General features: G+C 39.8%; 2 long non-coding RNA genes across 2 annotated transcripts; one reads left to right on the forward strand and one right to left on the reverse strand.

Annotated features, from left to right (window-relative positions):
* Nucleotides 1-13,444: 13,444 nt before the first annotated feature.
* On the forward strand, nucleotides 13,445-15,827 carry LOC310716341. Its single transcript, XR_014530558.1, has 2 exons — nucleotides 13,445-13,581; nucleotides 13,731-15,827. It is a non-coding gene; the product is annotated as an uncharacterized lncRNA (long non-coding RNA).
* LOC310716342 lies at nucleotides 15,423-16,536 on the reverse strand. The gene is made up of 2 exons (XR_014530559.1): nucleotides 16,399-16,536; nucleotides 15,423-16,334 (listed from the first exon to the last, which is right to left on the reverse strand). It is a non-coding gene; the product is annotated as an uncharacterized lncRNA (long non-coding RNA).
* Nucleotides 16,537-16,755: the final 219 nt, after the last annotated feature.

Below are 16,755 nucleotides of genomic sequence, written 5' to 3' on the forward strand. Positions count from 1 at the left end.
CGAGGAAGAACACCACAGATGCCCTATTTGCTTTGAGAATGTTGATGGAGAAGTATAGAGAAGGACAGAAGGAATTGCATTGTGTCTTTGTGGATTTAGAGAAAGCGTACGACAGGGTGGAGAGAGGAGTTGTGGTATTGTATGAGGAAGTCAGGTGTGTTAGAGAAGTATGTGAGGGTGGTGCAGGACATGTATGAGGACAGTGTGACAGCAGTGAAGTGTGCAGTAGGAACGACAGACTGGTTCAAGTTGAAGGTTGGACTGCATCAAGGATCGGCCCTGAGCCCTTTTCTCTTTGCGGTTGTGATGGACAGGTAGACGGATGAGGTCAGACAGGAGTCTCCCTGGACTATAATGTTTGCAGATGATATTGGTATTTGTGGTGAGAGTAGGGAGCAGGTTGAGAAGAGCCTGGAGAGGTGGAGGTATGTGCTTAAGAGAAGAAGAATGAAAGTCAGTAGGAGTAAGACAGAGTACATGTGTGTGAATGAAAGAGAGGGCAGTGGAGTGGTGCGGTTGCAGGGAGAAGAGGTGAAGAAGGTGGATGAGTTCAGGTACCTGGGGTCAACAGTTCAAAGTAATGGAGAGTGTGTTAGAGAAGTGAAGAAAAGCGTGCAGGCAGGGTGAAGTGGGTGGAGAAAAGTGATAGCAGGAGTGATTTGTGATAGAGTGTCTGCATAAGTGACTGCATAAGTGAAAGGGAAAGTTTATAGGACTGTGGTGAGACCTGCAAAGTTGTATCGATTCGAGACAGTGGCATTGAGTAAAAGACAGGAGGTGGCGCTGGAGGTAGCAGAGCTGAAGTTGTTAAGGTTTTCGTTGGGAGTGCATGAGGATGGACAAGATTAGAAATAAGTTTATTAGAAGGACAGACCATGTAGGACGTTTTGGTGACAAGGTGAGGGAGGTGAGATTGAGATGGTTTGGACTTGTGCAGAGGAGGGACATGAGTTATATTAGTAGAAGAATGCTGAGGAGGAAAAGAGGAAGGCCAAGAAGGAGGTTTATGGATGTCGTGAGAGAAGACATGTAGGAAGTTGGTGTGAAAGAGGCAGATGTAGAGGACAGGGTGGTATGGAGACGGATGATCCGCTGTGGCGACCCCTAATGGGAGCAGCCGAAAGAAGAACTCTCAGACTAATACTTACAGTATACTGGCTGACCTGGATAACCTGTTTGGTGTGTGTGTGTGTGTGTGTGTGTGTGTGTGTGTGTGTGTGTGCGCGTGCGTGTGTGCGTGTGTGTGTATATGTGTGTGTGTGGACCCTTAGAATCTGAGAACGGTTCAAACAATATCTTTGTACACAGCAGCACTTCTCGTCCACAAGGGGGCAGTATATGACCTGCACACCATAGTCACACATCCTAATGACCTTTAGTTTGTTGGAACTCTTAAAATATGTGCTTGGATTTGACAAGTGGGATTTAAGCAGGTTAATGTATAAACTATAAACAGAAACAGGTGATCTTTAGTAATGTGTTTCAGGAATGGACTTGGATTGGATTTGAGATTGGATTAGGATTCTGGAGATGATTTGGAACTCTGGTTGGTGTTGGATTTGGATTTTAAGAACCTGAACTGAGACTGGAGATGGGTTTAAATTTGGATTTGGATTGTAAATTGGAATTAACTTTATTTAAGATTGGATTTGAATTTTGGGTTTTCAATTTGGACTGCTATTCGATTGGAATTTAAATTTGGGGTTAGGGATTTAGATTAGATTTGAATTTGTAATTGAGCATATTAAACGGATTAGATCTCGCAACTGTTCACAAGATCACCTGCAGATCATCGAATATCGTTATATGCAAACATAAATGGCTGTTAAGGTGCTTGCAATTCAACTCATTTTCAATTCATTTTTTATTTGTTTTGCACTTTTTACAATTGATATTGTCTGGGGATGTATTTGTTTGCAGTCAAATATTTAGGCAGCAAATCACTTTCCTGCCAACAGTCAAAATAATAATAATAATACTGGAAAATTCAGATATCTTTTCTGAAATGGCAAAAAGCATAAACACTGGTGTGAAACTCAAGCCACTGATTTTACTTCTTTTTTCTCTTTAAGAAATTGAGAAGTGACTGGAGGAGGACGTTGGTGTGTTGATGGTGTGTTTTACCAAAATATAAATTTAAGGCATTGCCTGGGGGGAGGAGTGAACTGATTAAATAAAAAAAAGGATAGGATTGATCTAGAGATCTAGATATGGCTAATATTGCCTTTAAATATGAATATTCCATATCATTCATTCTATTTTTATCTATGAATATTCAAAGCAGATAAATATGACTTGTTCAGGTCTGGTGGTACTTTTTGGTTAGTTGTTTCTTTCCTTTTTCAATCCTCCCTCATTAAACAGAATCTACAATGACTGTGGCTGTATATTTGCAACAAAACATGTGATCGTGTGATTACGAATGAAAAAAAGGGCAAAAAAAATGCTGTATGAGCACAAAATGTATGAGTTTACTGAATAACATGCCTCATGGTCTTGGGAAACCTGTCGGATATTGCTGTGGCTGAATTCTGGAAAACTGCCAAAAATGTTGAAAAAATCTGGTTTTGACCAAAATTGGAGGTTCTGCTAAAATACTTTGACATCTCTACTTAAAAAACAAGTAATATTTATTTCTCTGAAATATAATTATAGTTATTTTGGGACTCTCTAAACCTGCCGTGGCTGTCGGCCTGCGGAGATCACGTCGTGTACGGAGACAGAAACACAGCAATAAAAACGGCTTATATGTTGGTAATCTTTTCTAGCTAAGTGGGTTTTGCTCACAGACTGATAGTTACGTGCCATAATGAATCAAACAAAACCCGTATCGATTCAATTCGTAATACTGCATACGCTGTGAAAATACACGGTGTGTATTACACAAAAAATACACAAATGTATTGGGACACCCTACTTTTATATACCCAGAGTGTTAAGTTGGAGGCATACAGTTGTATATTGTCTCTGGATGCAGAAGCATAACATTTTCCCATCAGTTAAACTATAAGATCCAAACCTGCTTCTGGATGACACAAATCCAGCTCCTGAAGATATGCTTTACACAGGTTGGAGTGGAAAATCTCCTGTTAAAGACCTATAAACTCTATTGAACAATGAATGTGAACACTGACTGCACCCCAGACCTCCTCACCTACATGATCACCTGACTTAACTAACACCCTCATGCAGGGGCGTAGCCATCATTTCAAAAGTGGGGGGGACGAAATGTGTAGTGTTACCTGTTTTTTTTTCCTCCACTAAAAAAGTGAGGGGGACGAATTAACTTTTTATAAAAAGTGTAATCCCCGCGTAATCTGCGCTCCTGCCCTCATGGATGAAGGAACACAAAGCTCCACAAGTACACTCCAAAATCTAGTGGAACATTTTCCTAGAGTGAACGGTATTATAACAGGAAATGAAGACAAAATGTTTAAAAATCTTAAAACAAATCAGGTCAGTTATTAAATCAGTTTGAACATGATGCTAATAATAAAGTAAACGGCCATTTCTTATTGTAAACTTATAGTTCCCTTTCAGGAACTGGATTTGGGTCGAAAACGCTTTGGGAACGCCTCACGTGATTCATGCTATAAATCACGTGTAAAATCTAGCCGTTAGGCAGGCATGACTTTATTGGCAGGCGATGTCATGGCAAACCAGGAAGCTACAAAATGGGAGCGAGATGGGAGCGACATCAGCTTCTGTTGTTTAGGAAAGCGCTTTGTGTGTGAATTTGTGCAGCATGGCTAAAATGCCAACAAACTTTCGCATGTGTGTCCCTCCTTCCCCCCGTTTTATTACACATGAGCTTTGTGTTGTTTGTCCTCATGAGGTTGGCTCCCCGATCAGACTTCCGGGCAGAGGGGTAGGCCAGGCTGTTAGCTCTGCCACAAGAGTGCTTCAGAGTGCAGCCCACCCTCCCGCGGGTGTCTCCCTCCATTCCTGCCCAAAAGATCGCTGCGGATGGAGGCCCCAACGGCTGCAGGGCACTGCTCCAGCTGCTCTGGGAGGGTCAGAGATAGATCCAAAGGATGCCTATTTTTACATAACCGTCCTTCCTTCTCACAGGAGGTTCCTGATGTTTGCTTTTGGAAGGAAAGCTTACCAATATTGGGACCTCCCAATCAGCCTAGCACTCTCACCCCGCACCTTCACACAGTGCATGAATGCAGCTCTAGCCGACTACGGCTTTAGGGCATCCGCATTCTAAACTATATCAATGATTGGTTGGTATTAGCTAAAGTTGCCATTAGTTGGCATCGAGCTGTTTTTCTCGCCCACATAAGGAAATTGGGGTTAGACTAAACGCAAAGAAGAGTGTGCTTTCTCCAGTACAGAAAACCACCTTCTTTGGCGTAGTGTGGGACTCGACTGTGTTGCGGGCACAATTGTCTCGCAGCGAGCCCTGCGGCCTTCCTGTCTCAAGGCCCCATTCTGGGAGATCCTTGTCATCGCGTAACGCTAATGACGGACACATTCCTCACGGGGTGGGGAGCGGTCATGAGTGGTTGCCCAAGGTCGGTGGGACAAGTCACATCTTTCATGGCACATAAACTGCCTGGAGATGATGGCCGTGTTCTTGGCACTGGAACACTTCCACCAAGACCTGAGAAATCACCACGTGTTGGTCCGTATGGACAACATGTTGCTGGTCTCATACATCACCCGCCAGGGGTGTCTCCGGTCTCACCCCTGTACAGGCTGGCACGGAAGATCCTCCTATGGTCCCAGGGAAAACTCCTCTCATTAAGAGCAGTTAACATCCCGGGCCGGTTGAAGTGGAGAGCAGACACCCTTTCGAGGCAAAGCCCGAGGCCCCGGGAATAGAGGCTCCACCCCGAGGTGGTGGAGCAGATTTGGCAGAGATATTACAGAGACCAGGTGGATCTGTTTGCGACTCAGGTGTATTGCGCTGCTCCTGGGAGGTCTGGGAAGAATCAGCCAGTAGGGAGCTCGTCTCCTCCTGGTGGCACCTCGGTGGCCGGGCAGACCTGCTGTCCCTCCTCGAGGGACCTCCTTGGGAAATTCCTCCCAGGAGGGATCTCCTCTCACAGGACAGGGGGAACCCTGGTTCACCCCCACCCAGAGTTATAGAAGCTATATAGAGAGGTTAATAATTTTATTGTACCATGTGACCTACACTGTTTCTCAGTCACAGCATGAAATGGCAAAAGGTGTGTGAACAGAAAACAGAAAAATGTATAAATATATTTTTATATATAATAAAAAAAAAAACCTCAATGCAAAATAAAATCCTGTAAAAATTAGCATAAAAAATGTGAAATAATAATAATAAAAAAAACCATTGTCTTAATATGCTGTGTGTTTTTTTTCCGCAAATTCTGGACCTCAAGCTGCAGAAACACAATTATCTTAATTAAAAGTTTTTATTATGTTTATTATATTTTCAGTTGGTATATAAACAATAGATAATATATTATAATAATAGATAATGACAACAATGATAAGCAAATACACAGTTGTTTGTGTAATCACACCCTATAATTAATTTATTTTATCAGTAAAACAAGATCAAAATAATCAGTTTCAAAATAAATTCAGGGTGTGAGGAGATATGACTTCCTCTGCTTCATGTCAAAACAGGGCCATAAAACAGCTGCTGTTTCTTTGCAGTGATGAGTCAATAACCAGCTGAATGTGATCGCAGCCTTTATAAACATGCGTGTGTGCCCGCGCATGTGTGTGTGTGTGTGTGTGTGTGTGTGTGTTTGTGTGTGTGTGTCTGTTGAAATACTTGTAACCTACTTTTCACTGTATAACACTTCCACACTTCCACAAGCACTTGTAGCATGTGTGTGTGTGTGTGTGTGTGTGTGTGTGTGTGTGTGTGTGTGTGTGTGTGTGTGTGGCGTCTCTGTGTCTCGGCATCCCTTGGGTGAGACTCGAGGTGATCTACATGCGTGTGAGAGCGTGTTTTGGCAGATTGCTCTGTTCTTTATAAAGTGAGTGTGTTGACAGATCAACAGCGACGTGTTTTTATTAAAACCACCACAGAGCTGAGGTGTGTGTGTGTGTGTGTGTGTGTGTGTGTGTGTGTGCATGTGCTGCAGGTGATCTTGTCAGCAGGTGGATGAATGAACGGAGTGAATTCAGCCACAAAACAGAAGTTATATTGGTGTCCCATTCACATGTTAATTCATTCATCTCATTGTCTTTGTGTTGCATCATGATTTCTGAATTATTTTTCTCTGTCTGTCTGTCTGTCTGTCTGTCTGTCTGTCTGTCTGTCTGTCTGTCTGTCTGTCTGTCTGTCTGTCTGTCTGTCTGTCTTTCTCACCCCTCTCTTCTTTTAGAATGTAAAGCCTATACAAGGAACACTGAGCATATTGTCTTTATTTGTCTCTATATATTGCAATTATTCTGTCTGTCTGTCTGTCTGTCTGTCTGTCTGTCTGTCTGTCTGTCTGTCTGTCTGTCTGTCTGTCTGTCTGTCTGTCTGTCTGTCTCAGGCCTTGGTATTAGCATGCATAATGAGTGATTGGATCAAAAATTTCAACTAATGCTAAACCTAGGGTCAGATCTTCCCATGCATCACAAACAATACTAAAGAACTGGGACCAAAATGAAAATAACTTCCTAGCTAGCAAGCAGAAGAATGACAATTGGGCGTATATATAGAGACATTTTGTGCAATAAAAGAGTAAAAGATGTACATTTAGGATTAGCATTTGTGTGTTTCGATCACTTTCACCAGAGGAGGACTGTTACTCATCCAGTTGGACAGCCGGGCTCAAGTATCGCCATTCATTCTCCATTCATTCATTCATTAGTCAAGTACTATCAATCATTCAACAAACACTAGTCTTCATAAAGTCCTCATTCACACCCGCATGCATTTTAATGATTATAAAATGAGATGTATTGAGCAAGCAGTGATTTTTTAAAAGTGCTAAATAAAACAGGCATAAGACACAATTTCTGACTAATTTGTTCTCTGTCTAGATGTTGCCCAATCATGTACTAGTGAGTTCACGGCCATGTTTAGATCCTCAGAGTTGATACTGTTTTGCAACTAGTGCTCGCTTCAACAAGTGCTAATAGCAGCTCATTTGGACAGGAGTCATGCTGCCCCATACTAAAGACAGGGCACTTAAAGACAGAATTGCAAGATTTGCTCCAAACTGGACCAAAATTATTCTTCTGCTGCACGAATCAGAATTTATAACAATGAATCAATATTAAATCTAAAAAAATGTCTGCAAATCCAGGCAAAGATTAAGTGCATGCCATGTGGCTATGGTGTTTCTTATACGCAAAACCTGCGAAAGGTTTGGAACCAAGTAGTCTTTTATGGTTTTTGAGAAATACATGCATGGTCCTTTTGTTTCTATGCAACAAACTAGGTAATATGTCAGCATAAAGATTTTATTTGACCAAACAAATATATCAATGTCCAGATTTTAGACATTATTTTCATTGAAAATCCTTCCTTGGCATGATTTACAGCTTTACACACGTATACTTCGGCTCATCGTCTTGAATGGTGAAGTCGGTTCCAATGAGTCGCGGGTCCAGACGGAATTACTTGATATTGAAGTATGGAATGGTAACCATGTTGGGGGTGAGGTTGTTCTGTTTGAGACAAAGATGTCAGGAATCATCTGTCCACAGAACACAGTCATCCAATGGAAGTTTGTTGCATAGGAACTAAAGGAACAAGCGTGTGTCTCAAAAACCATAAAAGACTAGTTGTGTGCGAACTTGTCGCAGGCTATGTATGTATATTGAAGATCAGACACATGAATAAAGGATAATAGATTATACCGATATAATGGGAATGTGAGTGCATTTATTTCCCAGGCTTAGTCTGAAATAATGTGTCTCCTTTTCCCACTGGCTGGATTTTGCTTGTGCTAGTTTCAGGGCTTTTTGCTTGTCTTTGGTTAAACCCTGGTAACCCTGAATAATGATATAATCTGTTTTGTGGTTGTTTCACTGGTGACATGAAGGTAGTGACAGGAAATGAGCTGCTAGACTGTAGGCTGGGTAACTGTAGCAACTGCATGGAACTCTAAAAATATGCCAGGGAGTGTAGAGAGTATAGCAAAGGGTCAACTAGGGCAGACTCTCTTCATTTCATGTTATTATTAATGTCAGCCATGAAATGGGAAATGTTATTAGGCATCTAGGCCAAACATCTGTAGTCATGAACTAGTTCTGATACAAGGTAAACTCCCTGTCGCTCTTTCGCTTTCGGACTCGTTTTGCCTACTTCTTCTGCCCTTTTTCCTTCCATGCATTTTTATATCTCTGCATGAGAAACACCATGAACCCAAAGACCCCAGAAAGGTCTCATCCTTTTATGCACTTCAGAATCAGTATTTAATGTTAACGAAATTGTCTTAACCATGTTAAAGCCATTAAAAATGTAGGAACAATGGAGCAGCTAGGAAGCTAGTATAATGTCCTACACCATGGAACTAAATCAAGCTATTCTACATCTCCAGCTTTTATCCTTGTATACATCTCAATCAGAGCAGCGCAACAGAGGAAAAAAGAACATATGAGAAGGGGTATTTGTCGGAAAATTTGTCATTCTCTCTATTTCTCAATTTTTTATCTCTCTCTTTCTCCGTGCCAGTGTTTTTTCCTCATCTTTTATCGTTGTGTGCGAGTAAAGGCACAGAGCATGTGATGTAACTGACTTGCTATGTCTTTGTAATATCCCTCAGGGCAGAGTCAAATTATTTATTTGCCATTAAATCCAGAGAGCAAGAATCTGTGTGTGTGTGTGTGTGTGTGTGTGTGTGTGTGTGTGTGTGTGTGAGAGAGAAGAGAGAACGACAGAGATGAATGGAGCATGTACTAACAGGGTGTTAAAAGATAAGTCCCTGGGCGAATAAGCACAGGAATGAGTGTGTACTGATTTACTATGGAATAACATAACTTCTTTAACCGGAACCCATCACTCCCAACCACTGACTGAGGAGCTGTGGAGAGACAATGTTTGTATGTGTGTGTGTGTGTGTGGTTTCATGTGTTTATGAGCCTGTACTGTACATGATGCAGCTTGTCAAAATGTTGGCATTTATTGAATGCCTCTCCTGCCAGTCTCTCCTGCCAACTTTCGCACTGTCTACTCCACAATAACAACACGAAGAACAGAAAATGTGTGTCTAGTACTTTAAGGGTTTTCATATGAACGAGTTTCAGGAAGTGTGTGGGTTCTATTATCAGCTTCATGTTTTCCTCTTCTTAATAACATCCTCAACAAGTATGCTTTTGTGTGTGTGTGTATATATATATATATATATATATATATATATATATATATATATATATATATATATATATATATATATATATATATATATATATAAAAAAAAACTAGTTACAGTTACTATAGTTTTTTATATATATAGTTACTTTACTTAAGTAAAAATTTGGGCTACTTTCCAGTTTAAATGAGAATCAAAGATATAAGCAAAGATATTTTCTCTCTACTCAACTCACTCTACAACTACTTCACTATATTTTATTTTATATATATTTTATTTGCACCTCTGTTAAAGATGTCAGCAATGCTCAAAAATTCCAAACCCCTTATCTGCTGCCTGTGAGCGACTTTTTTTTAGCACCGCTGGCCTTATTTTCAGTCCAAAAAGTGCTTGAATAAATTCCATACACTTTAAATACCAGCTTTTGTTGGGTTAGGGTTAGGGTGCATCCAATCACAGTCATCTCTGAATATTTGGTACTATTATTTACTACTACTAATATTTTTACTCAAGTCATATCGGAATTGGTGATTTCTGAGCTTGTAATGGAGTAAGCTTTTCATATTATACATATATGTGTGTGTGTGTGTGTGTGTGTGTGTGTGTGTGTGTGTGTACAGTGCATCCAGAAAGTATTCAGATCATTTATACAGTCTTATTCCAAAATGGATTATATTAATTAATTTAGTCAAAATTCCATTAACCCATAATGACAAGGTGAAATACGTTTGTTTGAAATCTAATTAATTAAAACTAAAAAAACAAATAACATACGCACCAAATATAGCCTCAAGTCTGTTTGAGTATGATGCTACAAGCTTACCACAACTATTTTCAGCCAGTTTTTTCATTCATCTCAGGTACTGTGACATTCTGAAGCAGAACATCATACCCTCCCTTCAGAGACTGGGCTGAAAGGCAGTTTTCTAACATAACAATGACCCCAAACACACCGCTAAGATGACAACTGTCTTGCTGAAGAAGCTAAAGGTTAAGCTGATGGAGTTGCCAAGTATGTCTCCAGACCTGAACCTATTCAAGGGCATCCTCATGAGGCCCCTTCCACATGGGGATACCCCTGTGTGTAACATCCAGCAGCTCTGTGATGTTATTATTAAAGAGTGGAAGAGGACCCCAGCAACAACCTGTGCAGTTCTGGTGAATTCAATGCCCAGAAGGATTAAGGCAGTGCTGGATAACAATGGTGTCAAAGGCATCCTATCTGAGTTAGCACAATGCTAAACATTGCGTGTTAAAGAACTTGCTACAATAGTTCATCTGTAATGCTTTTTTTTAGGATGTGTTTATATGTGGGTGTGTATAATAGGGCTAAGAATTTACTCATATCAGTATCAGTGTTTTTCTTTAATTTGCCAATCAAAACGGCTTCAAGACAATCATTTGCAGTTCATTCAAAGATGGAGTCACTGTGGAATTACTCCTATGACCTTTATCCACTATATATCATCATTCACATTGGCCACTTTTCCTTCTGGATTCGCTTATAACTTGATGACAAGAAAGTAGAACATAAATAGTAACATGTCTGGATGAATTCAATGACACAACCAGGATCTTTGCTGTTACTAAAAAAAAATGCTTCTTGTTTGCATTGCATGTGCAGTGTCAGTAATATATAATAATTATAAAAGCAATTTCTGTTTATTAAAACATTACAAGTTTTATATGCATGCTTTTTTACTCTGTTTGCAAGGAACAAATAGTTTGAAACATTTAGAGTGAAGGTATTTATGGAAGAAATATGCACTGTGCTGTGTGTGTGCCTGCACGTGTGTGTGTGTGTGTGTGTGTGTGTGTGTGTGTGTGTGTGTATGAGCAGTTGTTTAGAGTTGACAATAGGAATACTGGTAGTTGATAATTTAGCTGTCTGGCTTGTCGCTGAATATAGGCTTGAATAAGGAGGGGTTTATTTCGTTTCCTACTTCAGTCTCTTATGTAATATAACTACTGTCTTTACAAATACACACACACACACACACACACACACACACACACACACACACACACACACACACACACACACACACACACACACACACACACACCAATCCACTCTGGCAGCTGTTATGAATACTGACTTTAGTACACACACACACACACACACACACACACACACACACACACACACACACACACACACACACACACACACACACACACACATAGTACTCATACTGCTTATAACCTTTAGTAACCTATATAATAACCTCTAATATGAGAAAGCTAATTGTATTTCTTTTTTTAATAATGTTCTACATCACAGTTATAACCTAAAACGGTCTAAAAAATAAAAAAAGAACATTAAATGTGAAATAAAGTTAATCTTTAACTTTAAAACATCCATTAGCGTTCATCCAAATTTTGCAAATCCTCTGTAACCTCAGTTACTGCTCAGAAGGTCGAGGGTTCAAGCCCCATTATCGCCAAGCCACCACTCATGGGCCCTTAAGTAAGGCCCTTACCTATCTGTCCTCTAGGGACGCTGTATCATGGTTGAACCTGTGCTCTAAACCGAGTTTCTAACATCACTGGAATGTGTAAAAAAGAATTTCACTGTGCTGTAATGTACATGTGACATGTAAAAAGCCTCTTTACCCTTTATATTCACTAGAAAACTTTAAATCACATTCAGCATTCAGAAATAAACCTGCATGAACGTCCTGAAACGTCTCTTGTCTCAGAAAAAATCAATTTGGAAGGTTCTGCTTTTCTATGACAAATGCAGCAGGAACACAATAGAAAGGCCAGGGCCAGCACTAGCAATCGACTGAGCAGGCAATTGCCTAGTGCCTCAAGCTTGGATGGGGGCCTCCATAACCATAACAAACCTATACACTAGTTCACCAGTCATAACAGGCATCGTAAGTCAAAGCTCTTTGTCCATTGGGTATAAATAACTGTCAGCCACCTCAAGTGGAAACAGTTAATATCACCATTTAAATGTGAGTCCCCACCCTTTGAATGCATTAAGAGTCTGTCTACAGTGAGGAACAAAATCCAAATCTTCTGCATACTGAGCTGGTGGCGCCTGGAGGTTCCTAAGCGAAAAGCTGAACAGGCACGCAAACAAAACTGCAGCTCGTGATGTAACTATGTTAGCTATGTGAGCCTTATTCTGCTGATTTGCGTCAGCACCGTTTGAAGATGGATCATTATTTGCGGCCAGTTTATTCCAAGCCCAAAACTATGATTTGCTGTCTGTCTGAACCATGTACATTTACATTTGGGGTATTTAGCAGACGCCTTTGTCCAGAGCGATGTACAAAAGTGCTTTGAGTCTCTACACTGGTATGCCAGATTACATACTTAAGATAAATCACCTTACATCTCTTACATTTTTTATTTATTTATTTTTTAAACAAAGCAAACCAAAGAAATTAAAGCATAGCATAGCATCACATTTTTTCTATTGCATTGTATTGCATTAAAACGGATTGTGTTGAATCGGATTGAAATCACTGCATTGTAACAGGGGGGGAATCTTATTGTAACGTTTTAAATGTATATTTAATGTATTGTATTGTGAATTACATCTGTGCATATATAATAATCTGTGCAAAGAAATTTGGTTCAGAGGTCATGTAAAGCTATATTAATACTACTACTAATATTGATTAGCCTGAAAAATGCTATACTTGCCTTCTAAGCATTTTGCTTAAGGCCTGCTGTCAGGCCTTAGATTTTATCTGACCTCTAATGGATAATTGAACTGTAAAGTATTTAGCTTTAATCTTCTACAAATTCTACTGCTTTTAAAGTACAATACAATACAGAACTGTGATAGAAAATTGAGCAAATCTAACGTTACTGCTCCAGTTTACTGTTTACTGCTCTGATTTAATATTGCTCATAGTTGCCATAAAAATGACAGCGAGGGTAAAAAAAAAACAAGCCCTGAACATCAATCGAGTCACTGAATTATGTGCCTAAGCTAAAACTGACAGCTGTTGTGTTCCTGTAATATGATAATCCTCGTCAAATTTCAAGCCTGCCTCTCAGTAAGCGGAGCTAAATCCGCTGTTGGTCAAAAAAACTTTTCTCAAACCAAGCTCAGTTGATCTTATTATCTTCACACCAGAACCAAAAAACCTCAATTATTCACGAGTGACCTCATCAGAGGAGGTATTTTGAGATCAAACAGCTGAGCGCCATAAAAGAGTGTATTGCACAGGTAAAAGCTTCCTCTCAGACTCCCATTACAGTGCTGCTCAATGTTTTTTTTTGCCCTTTTAGCCCCGGGTGAGGGCCTGATTGGTTAATTGCCCTGGGAACTAAGCTGGCATGTGGGCGCGTGGTGACATGCACTTTACTCAGCAGGGTGAGCATGATGGTTAGAACTCAGCTTGAGCCTAGGAGCAGCTTTACTGAATGCAGTTTATCTGTTATTTGTTGCTTTTCCTGTTGTAAAAAAATAAAAAGACGAGGGACTTCAGAGAAAATGAATAACAGCATATCTGTTTTCACTAGAACAACTGTAGGAGGACTGACGGAAAGCCTACATGAAGAGATGTTGTTATAAAAGAGCCTATTTTTTCAGTCATGAAGACCCGGAGAAAGCGAGAACCAGGGTTTTGACGAGAACTCGGCCCTGTAAAGGCACCTTGCGACTTCTGGATCTCTTGTCGCCATGAGACCCAATCTGGTGTCGGGAGAACTGGACAAGTGTGCAATCACAAAACAAAGGGCTCTTTTCATGACTTAAATGCCTATTGTGATGCTAAAGGGAGGAAAAGCATTGGCTAATTACACGGTATTCACGAGACACCTTAAGGCCTTTGTCTGCCTGGTCAGGATTGATTGAGTTGGGAGGGGGGTTGTTATTTTACAACAGTTATCTGAACCTGCTCCACTTCAAAAGCGAGTGAGGACGTGAGAGACCCAGAGGGCAAAAACAGAGAAACAGAGCAAGAAAAAGAGAGAAAGAGAGGGTTTGGTAGCCTCCAGACTTTTGCAAAACTGCCTGAGGTCTCTTGCGAGGTTGGTCTTATTACACTTGTTGCACTCCTCATAGGGCTAAGAGGTATATGATGAACATTTCTCTCTCTCGCTCTGTCTCTCTCTCTCTCTCTCTCTCTCTCTCTCTCTCTCTCTCTCTCTCTCTCTCTCTCTCTCCTTCTGTCTTTCTCTCTAAAGGAATTTATAGACGCTTTGTAGATAAATGGTGTGGCAGCAATTTTTCAAAATTCCCCTGGTCATAAGTTACACCATCCTTCACCTGACTGTCTTGTCGGCACAAATTCATCCTTTTCATCTTAGACGTTTAACCCAAAGTGTTTGCTATAATGTCAGACACAACCGGACAGTAAAGGACGAGTCGGCCGGGATAAATGGACATCCCAAAATCATGAAACTCTTACTTTATTTCAGCTCAGTGTTCTTTATATGGGGCTTGTTAAACTCTAACAGTGAGAAAAGGTAGAAATTTAAAGCAAGTACTAATATGAAAATATAATTCAGATATTCCTTTACTTTTCTTACAGTCAATAGACTTTGTGGTGGTGTCTCTGTAATATCGTGCACTGCATTTTGTTATTGCCTCATTAACTTTGAGAAGATTTTAATATGTGTCATAACAGAAATTTACAACAAGACAACATTACAAGTAGCTAAAAATGGCTAAAAAGTATGACAGTTGACAGTATGACAGTATGTACTAGCATACATCTTTGGTGGCATTAGAGGACAATAAGCAATAGTGAAGACAGAATAAAATGTAGGGACATGAAACAACTATCTAAAAGCTTCTTTAGCTCTGATGGTAGTGAGTTCAAATCCCAGCCATTCCAAGCTGTAACTCCTGGGCCCTTAATCAAGGCTCTTATCTCTCAATTACTCAGTTGTATGAATGAGAAAATTGTAAGTTGCTCTGGATAATTGCATCATATACTGTATGTACTGTATGTGATTTATATTCCAATCATTTTAATATCTGTTTAATAGATTTATATATTTCATAACATTATATATAAAGTTACAAAGATTTCCTGATTGCTATTCCATAACAGTTTGTATAGGTTTTGGCAATAATAGTAATTAAAAACACACTTCTTGAAGTGTTCAGTAACATTTGACTTGACGTATTCCATATATCCTCATTAATAATGGGTTTATAGATGTTAAAATGTTTTAGGTTTTTATTTAAAACTCTAAATGTTGGAATTTGTTTCATAATTCCGAAATTCTTCTCTCTGTTGTGTATATATGTTTACCCCATGATAATGTCATCTAAGTGCATTAACAGGCTGATCTGTAAGTCTGGAATGCACTAAACTTACACCACAAAATCACCCATGGACATTCTGAGAAAAAAAAAAACCATGATCTCTGATCACTTCTTGTTTGCCGTTGAACCACAAAGTAAGTGAGTTTGTATTTGGCCAAAGTTGTATGTATACTTTATACTGATAGACACACTTTTAACATAAGCCTTCAACAGGAAGACAGCAATCGAGAAAGTTTTAAAAGACTTTGAAGATGCTCTAGGTTAGAGATCACCTGAGGAAGAGAGAGAGAGAGAGGGAGAGAGAGAGAGAGAGAGAGAGAGAGAGAGAGAGAGAGAGAGAGAGAGAGAGAGCACATGAAGGACATTTTACAGGACCACTAAGTGGTAGGTGCAGCACACGTCATAAAGATTGATGTGAAGATAAAGCTAGTCAGAAGAAGAGACAGAGACAGAGTTTGAGAAAGAGAGAGAGAGAGAGAGAGAGAGAGAGAGAGAGAGAGAGAGAGAGAGAGAGAGAGAGAGAGAATATGAGGAAAAACCCATCCTCTGTGCATTAAGTGGTGTACAGGATTTGGCTTGCCCAGGAGGGCTAAAAAGAATAACCACCCAGGCGCCAGCTCCTCTGCTGTACATCTGTTTGGGTGCTCTGTATGGCCACAGGCTATCACCCAATTTCCCGGCAGCTGCCGACCCCATACACACGCTTTACCTAGAGGAAAAACACTTCCCTGAGCCAAAAACTATTCGACAACTCATATGTTAATTTATGATAAATAACACTGATGGTCAAATGGTATTTATTCATATATTATTAGTATTAGAATAGAATTCAGGCTCATCTAGTGTTTCTACAGATCACACCAGTGCACTAAAGCTTGGGATGAAGTGTGTAAATACCTCTGTAGTTTTTACGAGGATGGTTTGGAGCGTGACAGGATGGGACTGATCCAGTGATCAGTGATTCAGTCTGATGTGGTTTGCTCAGAAACCTCGACCAGGACACACAGAGGATGCTTACTGTAGGTGTTACTGGATATGTTCTGACATGTTTTTATTGAGATCTGGTGATGTCTTAATGTTTTTTTTAACTCTTTAAAGATAGGATTTGGGGCTAAAAATGTGGTGATTATTATGATGATGATGATGATTATTTATTATTATTATTACAATCCATAAAAGTTAGATTTGTTAGTTTGATATTCTTGTTTCTTTCTCATTTTTGTCTCACTCGACAGGAAATAGCTATGAGCATGATTATAGAGTTTACCA

Source organism: Silurus aristotelis, assembly GCF_946808225.1.
Source record: "Silurus aristotelis genome assembly, chromosome: 21".
NCBI lineage: Eukaryota > Metazoa > Chordata > Actinopteri > Siluriformes > Siluridae > Silurus > Silurus aristotelis.